The sequence below is a fragment of the Maylandia zebra genome, linkage group LG18 (assembly GCF_041146795.1).
Source record: "Maylandia zebra isolate NMK-2024a linkage group LG18, Mzebra_GT3a, whole genome shotgun sequence".
Classification (NCBI taxonomy): domain Eukaryota; kingdom Metazoa; phylum Chordata; class Actinopteri; order Cichliformes; family Cichlidae; genus Maylandia; species Maylandia zebra.
In genome coordinates this window covers 29,181,967-29,195,294 of record NC_135184.1, presented here as the reverse complement: position 1 = coordinate 29,195,294, position 13,328 = coordinate 29,181,967, and the positions used below count along the sequence as shown (strand labels likewise).

Below are 13,328 nucleotides of genomic sequence, written 5' to 3'. Positions count from 1 at the left end.
AAAGTACCTAAAGACTTACTGTGACGCTTTGCTTTAATGTATTTATGCATGTATAAACATGAATACTTAAATCATTTTTATCGGTAGTGTGTCCAAAAAACGAGGAAGTCCTAATATTTTGACCACACATTTTTTTGTATGTTTGTCGCTCTGCATTAAGTCAGCATGCGGATTATTTGTTTAAAGAATTTACAAGAAAGGTGCCTAAGACAGCTCAGACTGTGTTGAAGAATTAAGGTGGTTATCATACATAAGATCCTTTCTTTTTAATACTGTCTATTTATCTAAATTTGCTTATCCAAATCAGAGTCTCCAGAGGTCCACTGGAGAGGTTGGTGAATCGTGGGAATTATTACAGCACCCTGCTACCAGAAAGGAGTACTCATCTCAAGTGCATCATCTTCTGGAAAAATCTGGCTATTGCTAACAATGCACTAAACAAGCTAAAGCAGTACCTGGAAATCAAACTTCGAAGGGGGATGAAACTAACCGAAAAGGCTGTTAAACCACTTATTGGCTTGACTGAATGTATTGGGTAAGGAGATGGAGCTAAGGCATATGCTAGTGGAGTTTAGTGTAAGGCTGAAGAAACATCACACAATAACAAAGAAATTCTGCTGCCACACTAGGTTGAGATATGAGAAATGGGCTATAAAACATCCCTCTGTCTTAGGATGTAAACATAAGAGGAATTTATGACATAGAGGCTAATTTGCACAAATAAGAATTAGAAATGGCACAATACCACTTTTTTTTTTATGTCCGACACTGATACCAATATCATGAAATTGGATATCTGCCAATACCGATATGAATCCGATATAGTCTATTTTATAATCAATAAAAATGTTTTGTTTTTTTGTTTTTTTTAAAATATCTCGCTGCATTTTGTTTACTCAAGCTTAAAGAGACAAAACACAAGTGTAATAGCAAAAATACACTGCACCCAAAATATTTTGCAGCAATACTGATCTTTTTATTTAAACCTTTAGGAGAACTTTAAATCTTAGTATTTAAAAAGTAATTTAAAATGCAATTTTATACTGATTTCAAAAACTCTTTGGTTCTGAAAAAAGAAGTGCAATATCAGCACAAAATGTTTATATTCAACAAGTTCAAAAAAACAAGTTGTAGACTGGACCCTTTTATACTTAAAGCTTAACATAAATAGACATCCAGAGTGGAAAGCAGTGCAAATAAATGAGAAAACAGCTTCATGACACTCATCTTTTATCAAGATGGATGTCAGTGTAAGCTGTTTCTATCACATTTAACCTGAGACTGAATTTTGTGTAATTTCTATACAAAACTTAACACAAGTATGAAAAAAAAAGTGTTTTTCATAGGTTTTTTTTTCCTGAACCACAAAACTGTTTAGCCTGCAGCACATTTTTTTCCAAAGTATAACTTGAGTCTATCCATTGTATGGTCAGACTTAGCAACAACAACGCACAGACCTCCGAGCTCCATATATCGGTTGTTAAGATTAACATCAGAATGCTTTAAAAACATTCAGAGATGAACTTAAACACTTGCTTTACTTCTCTGGGATAGCTTGCATGGAGATGTAACGCTGGTTTGGCAGCACGTAGCGAGGCTCCAGGTGCTTTCAGTGTGAAAGCAATATCCCCAATATCCGATCCAGTAATTTAGGTCAGGATCGGACAGATACTCTATATCAGATTGGTCCATCCCTAATAAGAATTCAGGTGAATCTCCAAACTTTGCCATGCCCATAAGTGAGACCAAAGTTTGAGCTACACTAAGGTTAGAAGCTACTTTACCGTTGCTTTGGTAGTGACCAAAATAGTGACTTTGCAATGTACCCCATACAGAAACAGTGTGAGAAGCTCAGACACCCAGAAGGAGCTCAAAGTAGCTGTGGGCATCCATTGCAGATCCCAGATAAAAGACTTCTATCATTGTTTTTTGGGGGCATGTCAAACTCGATAGAGATTGACTGGTAAACTCACAGAACACCCACAGAAAGTGCTGAAAATATTCATCGTGAGAGGGATGGGTGGGTAACCTTCGGTCTGCTGTTACCATGATCCAACATTGTATAAGTGGAAGAAAGTTAATGAACTGATGAATGAATTTAATTATAAACAGAATCCCATAACCTACAGCAAAAAAAAGGACCATTTACTTAATGATACACTTCCTGCGAGGGTGCTCTTATAACTGTATAAATCTAATAAAGAAAGATATGCTCAAAAGGAGCAATGTATGGTGTTGCAAGTCCTCATGTTTTGAAATAAACGATCATGTATTTAAAGTCAGTCTCACTAATTATAGGTTCGTTTTTCAAACATGAGTCAACAATATTATGTATTGAGCCACTCTGTAACACAACTCCTTGCTAGTTCACTTTAGTGGAATATTTGCATTCTGTGTGAGTGTTGTCAAGGAGGTTAAACTATGTATACATCTCTGGCTTTGTTTATCTAACCCAAGGGATTCTGGGCCTTGTCAACTGTCACTAGGTCAGAAGTCACTACCCATCTACAAATGCTAGGCAGGAAATGGTTGATAATGGTAATGAATTCAAATTTTTGACTACTTAATCTTATGTCACCTTTAGTTACACTTTGCCTGAAATTATTGAAGCAGTGAAAAAGTTGTAAGTCACTTATTTTTGTATTTTCTGAAAACATCCTTTTTGACAGGGTTTCCTTTCAGACATGCCATTCCTTAAACACTTAGATGCTATCTTTTGGGTTCAAAGGTCATGAGAAGACTCATCCTTCTGCACCATTCAGTCTAAATAACTTTCAGTTTTAACTAGTTGAAAAACAGCTTAGTTTTACTTACTTTTCAAAGTGACTCACAAAAAAAAAATGTCTAAATCTATTTTGTGCATTCTATTTGTCAGCTGAAAAAACTGCACTGTAGAAATCAATGAATATTTAGTGGCTGTACTGAGGTCGTAAAACCGCACTAGGCAGTATGTTTACAGTGGCAAATTCACAAAATCACATAACTAGATAATTGATAAATAAAATCAACATTAAATTAACCCATTAGTGCAGTTCATGAAATATCCAGATAAATATTGTCACTCATCGACACTTTCTAAACGCTTCATACATACATATATATATATATATATATATATATATATATATATATATATATATATATATATATATATATATATATATATATATATATATATATATATATATATATATATATATATATATATAAATAAAATGGCACTCTGCACGATTCCAGTTTCTTTTTTAAAAGTAACAGACAATAGAAATGCTTTAAATGTCCTGACATAACTTTTTTCCCCATTCTTAACATATGTAACCGGTTTTATTTTAAGCTATGTAACAACCATTTCTACGGAAGGCGTGTTTCTTTACAGCAAATAAAAATAACTTCAAAAGCACATTAGACCAAAGAAATTTGAGGAACTGTGATAGACAAGAAATGGAACAGAAAAGTTTCCTCTTGTAACATCTTGTAGAGTTTTATGTAAGTTCCTGTTGCAGAATTATAGCCTCTTATTGTAAAGTACGCTGCCCCTAAAAAAAGAAGCACAAAGCAAGAAGTCTCTCTTTCCTCCTCTTTCGGTTTGAGTGATTTCACACGTGTTTGCATCGACAGGTTACTAGATTTATTTCTAAGAACCTTTTTAGTCGATAGACAAAACATATTTTCTAATGCATGTTTAAAGTACGTCTTGAGTAATGAGTCCAAAATTGTTTGTACTTAAATACAAAGTGTCCAGTACTATTCAAATGGGCTTTAGAGATTGGTGATATTAAGTGAGTGACAAAAATTGTGCTATCCTTGTCCACATTACATACAGATCTACATAGTATAGATTTAAAAATATTTACATCTCTAGGCTAAAGACATGAAGGCTAATTGAATTCAGGAGTTAGCAAGCCTCAAGTCTAATTCACACATCACACCTGCTGATTGAACCATATCTTCCAAAAATCTATTTTACAAGGCTCATGATCATAGAGCTGAAAAGTCTCAAAGATAGAAATGCATAGAATATGTAATATAGACTCAAAACACACAACTGAATGTTTAGCAGAACAGGCCACCAGAGCAGAGCAGACCAAATCTGCAAATGTATCAGATCACAATTTACAAATGGAGAAAATCAATAACTTCATGTACAGTAATGTGCAAAAGTCTTGCACTCACTGCCATTTAAAAAAATATTTTGCAAGGACAATGGGAAATAAGTACAGCAATTTTTCAAAACTTCTTACAAGATACATGGAAAAACAGTGTATACGGTAGAAACTGTTTGTATAATTCTAGCACGGCTGAAAGACTAGATTTTGTATGACCACCTTTATTCTTTAACAAAGCCTGAAGTCTCTTTGGCTGGTTTTCTTATAATTTCTTTAAGTGGTCTTCAGGAATAGTTTTTCAGGCTCTTGTGAATAATTCAGTGTTAGGTGGCTTCCTCTGAAACGGGTTAGGCACAAAGCAGTCAGCATTGAAAGAAAAATTATTGAAACCTTCGAAAACCTGAAGAACTACTGCTCAAAAGTACTTGGAAAAAAATGCATAATAAAATGTGTTTCCTTGGACGCAAATTATAAAGAAATGAGGGGTCGTCCAGTACTTTACTTTTTCTTGATATTGCAAGACTGAAAAGAATATTTTTTGTAATATTATCAGTACATTGTTGATATGCAAGAGATGTTCATATATTTATATATTCTTATGGGTATATATGTGTATTGTTTATTTCCATAGGTTTAAGGTTTATGTCCATAGTGCTCATTCAGCAATTTGATTTTCTGGAAGAAATACAAAGATAAATGAAATTGTCAACTTCAAACTTATCTTTAACTTTACCCAAGAGCCAGCTGAGGTAACTGAGTTGCTTAGAGGTTGTCAAAGCCCACAGAGATTATTCCACAATCCTATTTTGTTATACATTAAAAGAAAAACTTCCGAATCCCCATAATTGCCATATTATTAATTTCTAGATTATATAGTGTTGAAAGAAAGAAAAATGTAAGCATCTATTTGTGGATCCATTTGCTTTCATACCTTTATTGGCATTATAGATAGACATTATTATACGGCGTTCAACATGAACACCTTCACCAAAATGTTGTTTACCACCCCGACTGTAGGAAAACCCTCACCTCCCTCCTCTCACTCCAGCCTCTGACCAGCACCATGCCGGCGTGCCTGCTTTCTCCTCGGCGTTAAACCTAACGAGCCTCCAATCTGATCTCTCCAGAAGCAAGGTAGAAGGTAAAGCCCATATCTGCATGCCATTCAAAAAAACCCTCCGGAGTATTATCATTCATTCTTCAGCTGCGTCTTATCATCCGCCACACACCCATCATGTTTTCTGTGGACGCCCAGAAGCTTCATTCTATCAGCAGTGGCTTACTGCACTACACAGCCTATAGGCTACCGCACCTGTCTGGGGCATCGCATGGACTCATTACCTCTGCCTTTATTGGGCTCAATTCGCTTCTTCATCAGAGCACACTAACCCATACCGGACATACAAAATGTCAGAAAACACGCACATGCGGTGAGTCACAATCACACTGATCTGCGAGAGGAACCGCTGCAGTGTAACAAAAGAGAAAGCGTTCAGCACACCGCTGAACACGTGTAGCTTCACTAATTATGCATTATGTAGAGGGGGAGGGAGTGACAGGCACCTACATCGTGTCACAGCAGTTTAAATGCTCCCGTAGTAATCTACAATGTTTCCATGGCACCCAAGTTTGGCTTCTAGTCACCATATAAGGGCTTGTATTCATATATAGAAAAGGCACGTGCTGTTCGGGATCGATACTTAAACGCGTAATTGGTGAGTGTCTGAAGGTGGCCATGCACTACAGTGAGCAGATACAGGGTAGCACCGCCAAACTGACGCAGTAACCCGCATCAATAAAAGCCTCTGACAGGTCTGTTCAGTCAGTGTGCCCCACATGGTCGCCGATTTTGGAGTAAAGCGAAAGAAAGAAAAAAAGGAGGAGCTGCTGTTGGCCAGGCGGTGACAGACGCCGGGGGGTGGACGACAAAACCAAGGTGATGCAACTTCCAATAAGCCAAAACTGGCGGAAAAACTTGTACACAGTGCAGAGTGCGACCAGGTGGCAGGATCACCTCTACACGGCCAGATCTCCTAACGACCGGCAAAAGAAAAAGTAGGTTGTGTTTCAGTTTTTCACCTCAGTGGTCTTTTAACGCGGAGTCATTAAGGAGCAACTTTGTCTTTTACCTCGTTGCGCGTCGAGCGGCTGATGTTAAAGGGAGACAAAGCGTACAGCCGGCGGTCTCGGTTTGAAGTAAGGGTGATGATTGCTCTGGTAACTAAGTGATGTTGAGGAGCTGTTATTTTAACGGCAGCAGGGAACACGTGGCACTGCTTGTAAACCCTCCTTGTTACTACTTGAAGGGGGAAAGGGAGCATTTTGGGGGGGATGCTTGGAGATGATGTGGTGGTGGTGGTGTTTGGGGGCGGGATAAAGAAACTGAAGGGGGAGGAGGGGGGGGGGGGATTTCCGCGGTAGAATGTTCTTACGTCCTCTCCCCTTTCTTCCTGTCAGATACTTTGTCTCAAGGGTGAAAGGCTTGTATCACTAACAGAGACACTGTTGAATGAAATCAAACAAGCCCACGTTTGAACTACAGAAACTTAGTTGTAGCGATCTAACATGCTAGATAGGTTTAGAGTTGGCCTCAATCAGCAATTGTCCAACTTGATCAAACACATTTTTTTTGTTCTCATGCAATGACATTGCGGTGACATGGTTGTGGCCTTTGTCAAAGTGGGTGGGAATCAAGTGCAGCGGTCAGACTCTTTTCTTGGCACCGTCTTGATCATTCCTGACAGCTCTGTTGCTGCTATTCTTCCTTTCTTACTTTGATGCTGTCTACCATTACATATCTGAAAATTGCTTGTGCTCATAGTGAACTTCTTTGAAAACTTCACTTTTAGTTACATGATTTGTTATGTACCTTAAAGTGAATAACAAATTATGTACCTAAGGTAAGATGCCAATGTTACATTTATTTAATTCAAGTAATGGTTATTGAACTTCTAGTGTTATTACTGATGATAAATGCTGTAATGGCCTGAAAATCACAAAATTATGCATTTCTTGTAATATTACAGCAAGCCAGGTTGTTGTTGTTGTTGTTATTATTATTATTATTATTATTATTATTATTATTATTATTAGTGGTAGCAGTAGTAGTATTTACAGAGAATTTCTATACAGAAAATTAAAAGTATCAAATCCCTGATGATGTTAATTGAGACAACTTTCAGTTTTACATAAACAAAGATAAACATCAAATAAAGAGTTGCTGTTTCATTGATGATAAAATGAATCATTGTGTCATCAATGGTGATTCTCTAGTTTTTCAATGCAGTCTAAGCTTCCCACTGATCAGTAAAGAATTAATGTGTTCTGTATGCTTCAAGTGCATCGTCACAACTTATTCAAATTGTTTGTTGGGCTGAATGATAAATGTGTAGTATGTCAACAGAGACTGTGCATGCATTAACAACAGTCCAGCCCACTATAAAAAGACATGCCACCCTTTTCCATTGAATCTTTACTCCCACAAAAGAGTACTTTTCTTTAACATTTTCTATTTGTTTTCCCGAGGCACTGCTCTCTAGGCCACATGGGTTCCTTTACCGTGATCACAAGTCCAGCCCTCCTTTGAGTGTTTTAAAAGCTAGTGAAAAGTAAATTACCAATAAGAGTGTTATTTCAACAATATAATGTGGTAATTTAATGCTAGAAAATGAAAATTAAGCTTTTCCAACTTTGTTATGTCTCCAACACATCCTCATAGCTAAATAACAATGTTTATAGGTAGTGACTACTGAACTGTCAAATCTAACCATTTACATGAAAAACATCAGTGAGTTGCTCTTGCTCACATGGTTTCATAATGCACTTCCTGACACACAGTCTCATTCTGTTAAAGAGTTCAGGTTTTCTACAAAACATGTGTGCATCTGAACAATCCAGGTTATACAAAGTGGAGAAGGGGTCTAGACAGGGCTGACAAACCTGTTTTGATAGCTTAATTAAGGACATTTAAACTTTAAAATGAATAGCTTTGTGTACTTAAGCTATTATTCAGTGGCTTACCTGCAAGTTTCTTGTTGAACATTGAAGGGGAAGTGGTAGTGTAGGAGGAAGCTCTAACATTTGCCAAGTGGTAAACCAGCTACCAATAGTTAACACGAGCCTTCATTTTTCCTACTTTATTAAATAGTTCATAAAGTTATAAGTGATAAAATTTGTTCCCCATCACCGGTTCTGTAAAGTTAAACCCTACCTGTAAGTTGTCACATTGGTTCCTTATGTTTTCATATATGAAAAGGAAATCCTACCCGTCTGGAATTGGAATGCCAACATCCAAAGAACAGTTTCAAAGTTAAATGCATTAGGCCTTGGTTGCTGGGGGCTTTCCATGAGTGTTTTTTTTTTTCTTCACTCGCCTCTTACCACTCTCCATGTGTTTATACACCACTCGGCATTTAATCATTAGTTATTATGAATTTCTCTTCCACAGTATGTGTTTTCTTCTGTCTCCTGCCCCTCATCCCCAGCTGGTCATGGCAGAGGGCTGCCTCTCCCTGAGCCTGGTTCTGCCAGATGTTTCTTCCTGTTGAAAGGGAGTTTTTCCTTCCTGCTGTCACCAATTGCTTGCTCATAGTGGGTCGTCTGATTGTTTAGGTTTTCTCTACTTGAGACAACAGTTGTTGTGATTTGGCACAATATGAATGAAATAGACAACATGAATTAAAGAAACTGTCAGCTGGATGTGGAAGTAGTTAAGTCTTAACACGTATGCCATAAAAAAGGTTATGATAATATGTCAATGCTCTGTTTTAAAAACATGTTGTTGCTCACTTAATCTTTAACTAAATGGTAACTCTGGGGTTAAAAGTGTTGCAGAAGAACTGCATTGTAGTAGGTTATAAAAACTGAGCAGGGCTGGCTCCAAAAACTGGTTAGTTGCCGTGGTGATGTTGCTGCCTTTTTGGATGTTATCTGACAAACTGTGTGACAGCTTGAGAAGTCTGTGGTCCATTCATCTATGTTCACTCAATCATCATCCATGTTTCACCTTGTTACTTAATCATCAAGTTATAGAAAAACTGTATCCTTTGGCACTGATTATCAGTCCAGATGTCAGTCATGTGTCACAGAAGGGTTTCATGTGCTTTAAGGTATCTTGCAACACATTTGTCTATAGCTTTGAATACCTGTAACTGTGGAATTTTCCCATGGCTTGCATCAGACAGTTTTCACAGAATGCTCTCAGATATTTCAGTGTTATTTTTGTGAAGCGTTGGGTCGGACATGTCCAGATGTCTGGAATGCCCAGACAACTAGAGCAGAAGATGAGCTTTACGCACTGAAAGACATCAAGACAAAAACAAAAGAAAACTGAGCAAAGGTATGCAGAGAAGTAGCAACACAACATCAGCGGGTTAGCTGTGGTGTCACAGATCTCTGTAATTAATAGCTGTAATTGCAGCTGCTTTGAAGTAGGATCAAAATGAGTAATTGATGGTACCGTTAAGTAATGCATAAAAGCTTTCTGTTAAACTCCGCCCTAAAGTGGAGGAGATGACACTGGACTGGTTTAAAAGGGTGGATGGATTCTAGCCACAATATATGTTACCACCACTAGGGGGCACCCAAGTTCCTCTTTACTCTTGCTTTGTGGTATTTGTCCTCAAAGATCATGTCATGAAAAACATCAGGTGTTTTTTGTACAGAGCCCAAGTGGATCTGGTGCAAAAATAATCTGCAAGGAAATCAAAGGCAGCTCAAAGTGGGGGGGAAATTACTAATTATGGCGACCCTGCTTATGTCCTGCATTTTTTGCTGGACTGACATATTTTCACAAAATCCACAGCAAAAACCTGCATATTTTATTCAACTTCCAAAAGAATTTGACTTACTTTTCATTTTAAAGAAAAAATTATTTCTGAAATGACAGCAACTGTAAATTTACACTGTTTTGGATTTTTTTCCACTCTTCTTTGCAGAATTTGTCCATGTTCGACAGGTTTTGAGCACAACTGGCTTGTTTATGCCAAAAAATCTCAATTGAACTTGTGTCCAGATTATAACTGGGCCTGTTATGCCTTGGTTCACTGACATCTGACCTAAACTCTGTTAAGCTCGGTGATATCTGAGTCACGATGGCTTTAGTTTTTTTATCTCTTACTCATGAGCAGAGGGAGGCACAACTAGCATGAGGGATCTTAGTCTGTGGACCCCTGCCCTGGCTGGAATTTAAACGCTGACTTATTGTTCCAAAAAGAGTAATGCCACTACGCTATTCAGCTACTATTGGAAGTCCAAGGTGGTCACAATGGTAATAGGAGTGTTCGGAGCTGTAACCTCTAAAGCTTCATTCGAGACACAACATCAGAGGTCTCTGTGCTAAGAAGAACTCAGATACACAGAACCCCCAAACTCTTACTCAAAAATGTTGATGTAACAATACAAATTTTTGCAGCTGATAAGACATCAAATCAAGCAATAAAGTTTCATCAAAGGATATACAGGGTGGGCCATTTATATGGATACACCGTAATAAAATGGGAATGGTTGGTGATATTAAAGCCCTGTTTGTGGCACATTGGTATATGTGAGGGGGCAAACTCCTCAAGATGGGTGGTGACCATGGTGGCATTTTAGAAGTCAGCCATCTTGGATACAACTTTTGTTTTTTCAATAGGAAGAGGGCCATGTGACACATCAAACTTATTGGTAATGTCACAAGAAAAACAATGGTGTGCTTGGTTTCAACGTAACTTTATTCTTTCATGAGTTATTTACAAGTTTCTGACCACTTATAAAATGTGTTCATTGTGCTGCCCATTGTGTTGGATTGTCAATGCAACCCTCTTCTCCCACTCTTCACACACTGATAGCAACACCGCAGGAGAAATGCCAGCACAGGCATCCAGTATCCGTAGTTTCAGGTGCTGCACATCTCGTATCTTCACACCATAGACAATTGCCTTCAGATGAACCCAAAGATATAAGTCTAAGGAGGTCAGATCAGGTGACCTTGGGGGCCATTCAACTTGGGGGCCCACGACGACCAATCCACTTTCCAAGAAACTGTTCATCTAGGAATGCTCGTACCTGGCACCCATAATGTGGTGGTGTACCATCTTGCTGGAAAAACTCAGGGAACATGCCAGCTTCAGTGCATAAAGAGGGAAACACATCATCATGTAGCAATTTCAAATATCCAGTGGCCTTGAGGTTTCCATTGATGAAGAATGGACCCACTATCGTTGTACCCCATATACCACACCAAACCATCACTTTTGTTGTTCCAACAGTCTTGGAGGGATCCACCCAATGTGGGTTAGTGTCAGACCAATAGCGGTGGTTTTGTTTGTTAACTTCACCATTCACATAAAAGTTTGCCTCATCACTGAACAAAATCTTCTGCGTGAACTGAGGGTCCTGTTCCAATTTTTGTTTTGCCCATTCTGCAAATTCTGTGCGCCGATCTGGGTCATCCTCGTTGAGATGCTACAGTAGCTGGAGTTTGTAAGGGTGCCATTTGTGAGTAGCTAATATCCGCCGAAGGGATGTTCGACTAATGCCACTCTCCAGTGACATGCAGCGAGTGCTACGCTGTGGGCTCTTGCTGAATGAAGCTAGGACAGCCACTGATCTTTCTTCATTAGTGACAGTTTTCTTGCGTCCACATTTTGGCAAATCCAACACTGAACCAGTTTCACGAAACTTAGCAAGCAGTTTGCTAACTGTAGCATGGGAGATGGGTGGTCTCGTAGGATGTCTTCCATTGAAATCTGCTGCAATGACCCGGTTACTGCGTTCACCAGATATCAACACAATTTCGATCCGCTCCTCACGTGTTAACCTGTTCAACATGTCGATGGCTGTGAACAAAGAGAAACTTGTAAATAACTCATGAAAGAATAAAGTTACATTGAAACCAAGCACACCATTGTTTTTCTTGTGACATTACCAATAAGTTTGATGTGTCACATGGCCCTCTTCCTATTGACAAAACAAAAGTTGTATCCAAGATGGCCGACTTCTAAATGGCCACCATGGTCACCACCCATCTTGAGGAGTTTGCCCCCTCACATATACTAATGTGCCACAAACAGGGCTTTAATATCACCAACCATTCCCATGTTATTACGGTGTATCCATATAAATGGCCAACCCTGTATATTTCATCCACTCATGAGGGATCAACAAAGACTTACTGTTTTTGCACTAATGTTTGAGGGGTTTTCCAGGAATGGTGATGCTATTTTCAGAGAACTTGATGGTCAGTAGGTAGGGCTTTACGATTATGACCAAAATGATTATTTTTGATCAATATAGAGATCATGATTATTTTACAGTTTTGTTTTTTTTTATTACACTTTCATGTAAGGATAACACTGCTTTCACACTCATGTTGCGCAACATTCCTAATAATGTAAAACCTTTTCGCCTAAAAAATAAAAATAAAAAAAAATAAAAAACCCTTCTTATTCATCTAAATTCAGTGCAGCTTGTAGAAGAAATATAACAAATAGAAAGATGTTTCAAGGCTTATCACAAATTAATTCAACAGGGCTTTCACCTTTATACTGTGCTGTGTTCCTGTTCATTAATGCATGTTTGCAAGTGAGTTGTTTATTCACCTGGCCTCAGTGCATCTCCTACAATCAAAATGTAAAATATTTACCTTCATTCATTCAGGAGTCAGACTAAAGCACTTTTTGAAGCACTTTTTACGCTGGGAAGTAGTAGAGACTGAGTTTATTTATTATCATAAACTGCTTGAGATGTACAATCACAAGGAGTCCCAACATATAGTTACTGTATGACAAAACACAGTTGACAGAGTAAGTAAGGATGGCTACAGTTGCTACAAATATCTCTACACCAATAAACACACAGATGACGCAAGAAGAGATACAAACTGAAAATTCAGAAAATGACAACTCAGAGGCAGGAGTTCAAGTTGTATCAGCAGTATAATGCAGTTGTTTCCGTCCTTGACGCAGTTTCCATTTCAGCATTGCGTTCTTATCTTTTAGTATGATGCCAGGTCTCTCTTGGAAATGACATTTTTAATCTCAGTGAGATTTTTTTTTTTTACCTGGATAAATAAAGAACTAATAAAAAATAGTATAGTAAAAGTAACAGCCATTCCTCCAATCCTTAAACGCTGTGGCCGCTCCACCATTTTCCACCTCCCAGCACACACAGCATTCCATAGAGGTCTGGGAACTGAGGACACCGCTTGCTGGAGCTTTGGGAGGGGAATGTTTTCCTATT

General features: G+C 38.2%; 1 protein-coding gene across 1 annotated transcript in view; it reads left to right on the top strand.

The window, feature by feature from the left end:
* Positions 1-5,862: 5,862 nt before the first annotated feature.
* Positions 5,863-13,328, top strand: part of slc6a9 (solute carrier family 6 member 9) — an 82,977-nt gene continuing 75,511 nt past the window's right edge. The window contains exon 1 of the mRNA XM_024806054.2: positions 5,863-6,161. The gene's annotated coding sequence lies outside the window, so the exon portion shown is untranslated. The remainder of the gene's footprint in view (positions 6,162-13,328) is intronic.